This window comes from Gavialis gangeticus, unplaced genomic scaffold, assembly GCF_001723915.1.
Source record: "Gavialis gangeticus isolate Ggan-Ray unplaced genomic scaffold, GavGan_comp1, whole genome shotgun sequence".
NCBI lineage: Eukaryota > Metazoa > Chordata > Crocodylia > Gavialidae > Gavialis > Gavialis gangeticus.
In genome coordinates, this window is record NW_017729030.1 from 5,100,893 (window position 1) to 5,109,756 (window position 8,864).

Genomic DNA, 8,864 nt, shown 5'->3' on the forward strand with positions numbered 1-8,864 from the left:
CTATATTACTCATCTATAATTGATAGAATACAAAATTCTGAGGTATTTTTTGTGAAAGTAGGGTATCGGACTTTGGTTCAGGAACCTATCCCCCATTTTCAACGTTGTTTCTTATGAGAATATTGGTTCCGAGTTACGTTTGAACTTAAGACACAGTTTTCATGAACTAGTTGTGTCGTAAGTCCAAGGACTGCCTGTATTCTGCTAAGAACTTTATTCATGGTAATTTACTAATAGCTGCTTTTTCTTAGAGAAAGAAATTATTGTTTTCATCCACTTAATATAATATCAGTAAATAAGTAATTATTTAAACACTTGAAGATGAAAACTAAAGTTTACATTACCAACAGTTACTTCTCAAATTTGAAAATGCTAATCATATATCAGAAATGACACATCATTTCCATACTAAACAGTATCTGTATATTTCACAAAACAGAACAAAATAATATAACTAAGGCGCATCATCCATCTGTGCTCTTCATTTTTGTTTTTCTGTGTACCCTTACCAAGGATTCCTTATAGCCCGTAGTCCACTATTGTATGTATTAAAAATACTTCCTTACATACCTGAAACATAACTACTTAAGACTTACTAAAGCCCTTCCACTAACTTTTAGTAGAAACTGAATCAGGCCCTAACCCCTGGTATTTCACCTGGAAGCCAGTGAGCAGCTACTACTGGGGATGGACTGTAACTGTGCTGTAGTGTCACCAGCTTACCCTATTTATAAGGCAAGCAGAAGTATTCTACGTGCATTAATGCTTTCATTTGTATTTTGTGGTTACATTCAGGAAAAGATTCTTGTAGGAGGGGCTGTAGAGATAATGCTGGATGGATGATTTCGGCAAGAGCTAGACACACGAACTCTAGGCATAATCTGCAGTTTTTAGAAGAAAAAAGGGGCTTTTAGTCACTGCGAAAAACAATGAAAATTACAAGAAAGCCCTGAGATTGTTGGCATCTTTGGCAGTGATGTAGCTGATATCCCCTTAATGGATGAAGCGCTGATAGATTTATTTAGATCCCTTTAAAGTGTTTCCTAAACCATTGAGCATCACCTTAGCTTACCTGGGTCAAGTTTCAGCCATCTGGCTTTCATTGCCTTCCAATTCATGCCAGACGTTGGGCAAGCCTATCAACAGCTATGTCTGGATCCAGTGAGAAAAGAACCAAGTATCCTCAGCATAGATATGCACAGTCATATTCTCTAACTAAAATATGGGCTCTACAAATAACTAATTTTGGAAGACGTGATAGATGTCTTGGTCTTTATACATTTCCGAATCTAAAATATGACATTGCAGATCAGAGTATATAGATTTATTTTTGTTTGTGATAAACTAAATCAGTTAACCAATAGTTTGACTTGGCTGCCTCACTGTGAATCACCAAGTTATTCCCAGTGAATCAGCTCTCTAATATAATAGTATCTGATTACCTACTTTGATGTCAATGGAATTTTTCCACACACTTCCATTGACTTTGGAGCCAATGCAACGTTCCTTGCATTGTTGCTCTGAAAGTCTAAATTCAAGATACTGAAGGAACATAAAAATTTAAATATTATGAAAACAAGCTAAGGCACTTGGCATGTGATCAAAAAAAAAATCCTAACTGTAGTATTTTAATACATAATCCATATGTAATGGATAGTGAACATATTCTGAAAAAAGGTTACATGTTTTGAAAAGAAGGCCTATTTCTCTTGTTTTGTTCATGCGGTTTCATAAATGTACAAAACAGTGACTCACAAATTAATTAAAATGTAGTGAGGAACACAGATGGGTTTGGGAACGCAATACAGGCGTATAAATTGTTCTTGATATTTAGAGTAGGATCCTCTTGACAATAGGAAAAAGAACTCATGCAACTTAAAAATAGAAGTGGTACACATATTGTAAACTATTCTTGAGTCTTGCCTCTTCACAGAAGTAAAGATTTTTGTATAAAAACAGCCAGGATGGAAAATCATGCTGTAGGAATTATCTTTCTGTGGATGCTACTAGTCATACATGTATTCTCAAATTCTTGCATGATTTGTACAGTTGAGACTATATGCTGCTTGTAGAGTGTTACAAACAGTAGTGTTACTTGCTAATAGGGCTTTACTAGTGTTAAATTCAAATGTTCCACTTTAGATTACTAAGTGTGTATGATGAAATTGCTGGCTCATATTCTTTATGAGTTGTGCTAGCAAGAAAATTGATATTTGTAAATACATATTTTGGGCCCAGAATCATTAATATGTGGAATACTATGCTCCTAAATTTGTAAATATTGTTCTATTGCATGGCTGCCATTACTAACAAACTTAATCAATGATTGGTGCTTCCCACAAAGTTGCATGCCTGTTTTCTACCTGGAAACGCATGGTATATAAACATTTGTTTAAGGCTGCTCCCCATCACACATGGAAAGCTGGGCGGGGTAACACCTTAAAGACTGATTGGTAGAAGAACTTGTGGCTAAAGGACACAAGCTGATTAAAAATTCTAACACTGAGACTTGGCAAGTTTACACTGGATACCCACAATTTACACATACAAGCGATTGTGTATACCATCTTTCAAGTTTGACTTGGAGACCTTGATATATTTTCCTTAATGTTTGTAGCATTCTATATGATTAATAATGACAACATATAAATAATACAGTAAATACTGAAGTAATGTTGTTTATTTAGTCAACTGTCTAGCATTAACCCTGATTACATATCTTGTCCATCCAAGCCATGTTGAGCTATTCAAGTAAAGCAGCATTAATGTTGTGCCAAGTTAGCATACAACTTCTTTCTTGGTGCAAAGATATTTTTATGTCCAATGAACCTGAGTGATTTTGGTGTTCTTTAGTCTGTGGGAAGGAATACAAATTATGAATTAAAAATTTTGTCATTTAAAATTTTAAATTAATCTTCTCAAACTGGCACAATATGAACACTAATCAATAGTTTTCTTTTTTAAGACAGAAGCCTTAAAATAATACCCACCTTATGAAAAATCATGGATAATTTGTAAGAGTTTTTTCATAGTGTATCTTATTATCAGAAGTTAATAACAGACTGAAATCAACATTTAAGGTGAGACACATACCATGAAATATTGAGATCATTTCAGTTTTTGTCTGTATTTTTATTTGGGGGTTTTTGTCTAGTTTAAATTTAATTGCCAAAGTCATCCTGTGTGACTTCTAGAAGCAAGGTGATGAAATGACTTAAGGAAGAGCCTTGTTTGTCTTTAAGGCAAATTTTTAAAGCAGGAATGCCTGAAGTTAGTCTGTTAAACCTATATTTATACATGTAAATACAAAGCTTGATTCTTAAAGGCACTGGTGTCCTACAGGACAGAAGCCTCATTCCAGTGCCATTGATTACAATGAGGGATTGGCTTGGTGAGATCTGCAGTTGCCAAGTTCTTCTGAAAATAAGGCCAGTTATATTTAGATGCCTAAAAATAGGATTTAGGAGGTTTAGGATGCCACATTTCAGAACAGCGGCCTAAGATTTATACTTGGCTGCATCTATTGTTTTCCTTAATCTAAAATAAAAATACATGTTTTACCCTTTCTATGTGGAAATCATGACCTACATAGTTCTGTCTACTGCCAGCTGAGTATTCAGTTTAGAAATGTATTTGAGCAATCAAAATCTCTACACGTATTTGCTAAGTTTTTTGTTTATAATGCTTATGACAGAATTTTGAATTAAATAATACAAAATTAGACATTATACTTATGTAGTTGTATTGTAAATATACAGTTAACAACAGAAGAAATAAAAACAGATTTATAGTATTTTGGGAGGAGGTATGTGTATCCATACTGGCTAGTAATCAGAACAGCTAGTGTCAGAAAAGGCTGATAAAATTCACGGTTGTCAAAATAGTATCCATTCCACAGAACTGTTTTGTCATGGCAAGTCTAAGAGCCTTTTATTCAGACCCTGGACTTTTGGACCATCGTGGATCAACATGTGTCAGCATTGGATGCTGTAGTCTAGTCTGTGTTGGATGCAACTCCATTTCCAAGGTTATGACTACAATCATTTTCATTCTTTCAACAGGTACAGTCACGTCTAGTTATCATTGTGTGCCTCTCAGAATAGCACAGCTTGGATGACCTCCTATAGCGTGTTAAAAGTCTTTTAGCCAAAGTGACTTTGTATAATAAGAATTCTTCATGTGACTGTTAAACCAGAGTCTGCTAGTTTCAATTCAGTATTTAAAAGCTGATGTCTGTGATTGATTTGGGCATGATGCCATTGCTTAATTTACTTTAGTTTGATTTTTTTTCACCCTTCTTTTGATTGGGCTCTCAGGCAAAAGAAAGTCAGACAGCAGATACCACTTTGGACAGAAAAGATAAGCAGGACTCTCTGGAATGTGTTTTTTTCTGAGTCCATTTTACCAAGTGTTAGGAATGTATCAAATTTCATTAGACACTGATAATGAGAAACAGACAATTCAATGGCAAATACAGCCAAGAAATTTGCAATAGGAGGAAATTTATTAAATGTATATGGTTGTAAATGGATGTTGAGATTATGTCCCTTAATGGACCATATTATGTTATTTTATTATCTTGGCACCATGGCTGATTATAAGGTTTATAGGACAAAGTCACTGCCTGCTGATTACACATTTTCACATGTCTATGTGAGACTCCCCATATGTAGTCTAAGGTATTACAAGTAGTTTTATGGAGGAACAAGAGTTCTTAAAACTTCTGCCAAAGGATTGATCACCATTTGAACACTCATAAGGGATCCTCCTATGATTCATATCAGAGGGAGAAAATGCAGAGTTTAAGATACCAGACCATGTATTATTAATTAATACAGCTACCTTAAAATATTTGAGTACTATTTGGAGGTACACAAGCCTTTGACTTGACTTATGGAATATATACTTCAGAATAAAACTAAAAATATTGTTCTAAACAAGCTATTAAAAAGCCTCAGGTTAGTATTCATTTATACTCGTGTTTTATAACAGTAAATGGCTATAGAGTTTATGGAAAATGAAATAATGAAATATAGAACTTACTGAACATAATACAGCTGCCATTGCCAGGGTCACAATTATCAGACACTACTTTTCTGGTCCAGGAGCACTTGAAAGTATACCAGATTTTCTTACTTAGAGGAAGCTGTAAACAACATTTACCTAATGTTGTTTTGATTCTGTGCGTCAAATCAGACCTTTTTAACTTTCCAAGAATAATAGTTTAATAGTTTTGGAACAGTATAATTTTGTTCAGAGCTATTAGTAGCACTTTATGTCATATAGTCATCAAGTGCATTTCTATGAAGGAGAGAAGAATAAATATTTCATGGCTACAGCTTTTGAAGAACATTCTGTCTTTCAATCTTGGGCCAGTCTTTCAACTTATATACCAATCAGGAGTCTTTAACAGATGTAAAATGCATCTTGTCTCCTTGTCAGTGAAGAATATACAGATTGCAAGATGTATCTGAAATATTCATCATGTAGACAAAAATCTGAGCATGGTAAGAAATTGCTGAGCCCTACAGTCACTACTTATCTGTTCAGTTTGTTCTACCTCCTCATTCTTGGCCCTAATGCCTTTTAAGACTGTGAAGAGCTGTGGCTTGTCACAATATCTCTGGTACATAATATATCTTGATAAATGATAGTACTTAACATTGTGACCTTGTAGCAATCTTGACTTGCTTAGCTCTACAAATGATATCAGGACAGGCCAGAGTGACACACAGAGTACCAGTATATGTCTTTTCATATATCAACTTCTTATAGTTGCCTGTTATTTTAGTAAACTCTTGTTAAATTTGTAACTGTTTACTACCTGTTCATGAAGAAGGATACTGTTGATATTTATCTAGTTCAGTATTAATTTACTGTCTAATAAAAGTAAAATTCCTCTGTACTGACAGAAAAGAGTATCATGTATTGACCCTTCCTATTATTTAAGCTCTCAGTCTGGTATAACCAGTCATAACTCTCCTAACTTAGTGAAGTTGCCTTCAGTTGCACATCAAAGCTACTTTTGGCCTATTGCCATTTATAGGGCAGTATGAACAATAACCACTGAATGAACCTCCAGCCTCTCATTCTGATCCGTGATAACCACTACATCATTACATAGTCCTACCTCATTGCTGGATGTTATTAAACTTTGTGTTGCTCTCTTCTGTATTAGGTAAATGGTAGTGAAATGAAAGGGCAGTATTTTAAATGGCTACAGTATCAATGGAATTTTGCAAAGCATTCACTGACAGCACTTCAGCCCTCATATTGTGCTCTGAAAAGCTGGCAAAAGTGAAGTTTTAGAGAGAATTAAACCTTTGATTAAATGCATTAACTTCACAAAAAGCAAAGAACAATTGAATATTCTTTCTGTAGTCCACGTTCTGTGCTACATGCACTTCTTGTTTCTTGTCTTTCTTGGCTGTATGTAAGAAATGTAACATTTCTTCAAAGAAGTGGAGGCAATTCATTTTTTACAAAATCACACCAGCTCATTACATTATGTATGCATGGTGGTTTATTAATACAGACTAATAAAAAAAAAACCTCACAGAAACAGCAAATATGTAGAAAATGTTGTGAAACACTCTATGTATTTCAGGGAGAGTAGCCTACGCTATGGAAAATGAATTTGTAATTTTCTCAAGAATGAAAAATTAGACACAAGTGAAAAATATGGCATATTGGAATATCTTGCAATTCCTAGATACAAATCTGAAAACTGAATAGCAGTAAAGTTTCTCCAATTTTCAGAAAGCTACAAGTAGGAACATGTAGAGGTACGTACGCCCAGCTGATGGACTGAGCAAAGTGAGACCTTATTCCCAGCTTCATGATATTTCTCGGCTTGTGTGTATGGAATATGGTAGTTTGTAAATACTAGAGCTCAGGGGTTTTCAACCTTTTTGCATTAGTGTACCCCTGGCAGCCAGATGCGGAGCAGTATACCCCCAGTGGCCAAACATGGAGTGGTGGAGGGGTGGGGGTGAGGCTCACAGCCAAATGTGGAGTGATGGCTGCTGCTGCGTGTGAACTTCCACTGCCCCCTGCGTCAGGCTGGGCAGGCAGTGCCTCCGCAGCAGCATGGGATGGTGAATGGCAGTGCTCCATCCCTGTCCACCTGCATGTATCCCATAAGGACTTCTCAAGTACCCCTGGGGGTACATGTACGCCTGGTTGACAACTCCTGCTATAGCTGATCAATTCCAAGATTTGAGGCATTCGTGATGCATAGGGTGTGCATGCAGGTGCACGTGCACATCCTGAGTGTGGCAGTGCACCCCCTGCTAAAAGGCACTGCCGACACTGTCAGCAGTGCCTGCAGGTGGTTGCCACTCACCACCACCGCGGTGTCTGTGGGCTGTCTGAAATCACCACTGGCTACTACCACCACTGCTGGCGGTGTCTGCAGGTGGTCGCCAACCACTGGTCAGTACTCACCGCACTCACCACCACCCCTCCGCCCCTGCCACTGACAGCACTGCAGCTGCCTGCAACAGCTCCTCACCTGCCACGCTCCCACTACCAACAGCACCATCGCCACCTGTGGGAGCTTGCCATGCTCCCCCAGCCTCTGGGGGCACGCAGCGTTCATGATTTGAGGTAACCCTCAAGGAGCAATATTATATAGATTTTGCTGAAAATGAAAAACTGACTAAGAGGGAAATCAAACTGATAGACTGATAGTGTTGCAAGCAGAGGGAGAGGTGGAAAAGCAAAGATCTAGGAAGGACGTGGGGGGAAATGTGAGAGGGAAAAGTGCTAATCAAGGAAGAAGCATCTGAAAAGGAGTAGCAGAGGAGTGATAGTTGCCGAAGAAGGAGGGTCAGACTGATCACCATGTTTGGGGCAAGGAAGAAATGTTATCTATGGTCAGATTGGCACAGTCGGGGGGGAGGGGGTTGCCTTCCTTTGTAGCAGGGGGCATGGCCTTCCTCCCTGGATGTCTCAATTGTATTTTAACAACCTTTGCAGCAGCAGGACCTTTGCCAATGTGGTCTCCCTGCTTTACCTGTGGCAGCTTAGGGTGTTATGTCTTGTGATTGTATCAGGGTTGACAGTGTATTTTTGCTAATAAGGTAGACAATGAATTTGTATAAGATGGTGTGGATAGAAACAATTCTGCCTCCAGCAAGGGACTTCTGGAGGTCCCTTCCAGCCCTACTTTTCTAGGATTTTAACTGTATGATTGGGAAGGGAAAGCAGCAGGAACATAAAGGTATATGACAGGGGTAAGGAGCAGGGACCTAGAGGGGAAAAAAGTTAGTGGCAAGGGAAACAGAGAATTGGCAGGGGAGAGGAAGCAGGATCCCAGAAGCGAGGCATTCTGGGGTGGAAACAGTCAGCAGGGCTGGGAGGGAAGTAGTGTAAAAGATGGCAAATCATTAATCCAGAAGTGGTTAAGGTTTCAAGCAGGTCTTTTATAACAAACTTTTGGCTCATCAACCCAACCTCTGCAAATATTGGTTCTACAAGAAAGGACCTGAGATCTGTGCAAGTATGTGTTGTAGGAGCAATTTCTAGCCAGTTTCCTGGGAGCAGAAGGTGAGCTGTGGTATGAAGAGATTTGAATTTCTAGAGTCAGAAGGAAATGGGCAGGGGCAGCACCTAGAGGATAAAGCACAAAGAGGGTCTGAGAGCAGGTGCTAGGGGGGATCTGTAACTTACCAGGAAACTTGCTCTGCTCCCTTCTTAGTCCATGTTACTCCTCCCTCTCTCCCTATGCATCCCATCCCCTTACTGAATTGCTTTAGGCAAAGGAACTTCTCTCACACCTCACTGCTGCTGCCAGCACATATTTCAGGCAGAAGCTTAATATACTTCTCTCTCTCACTGGGCATACAGCTCAGCCTACAAAA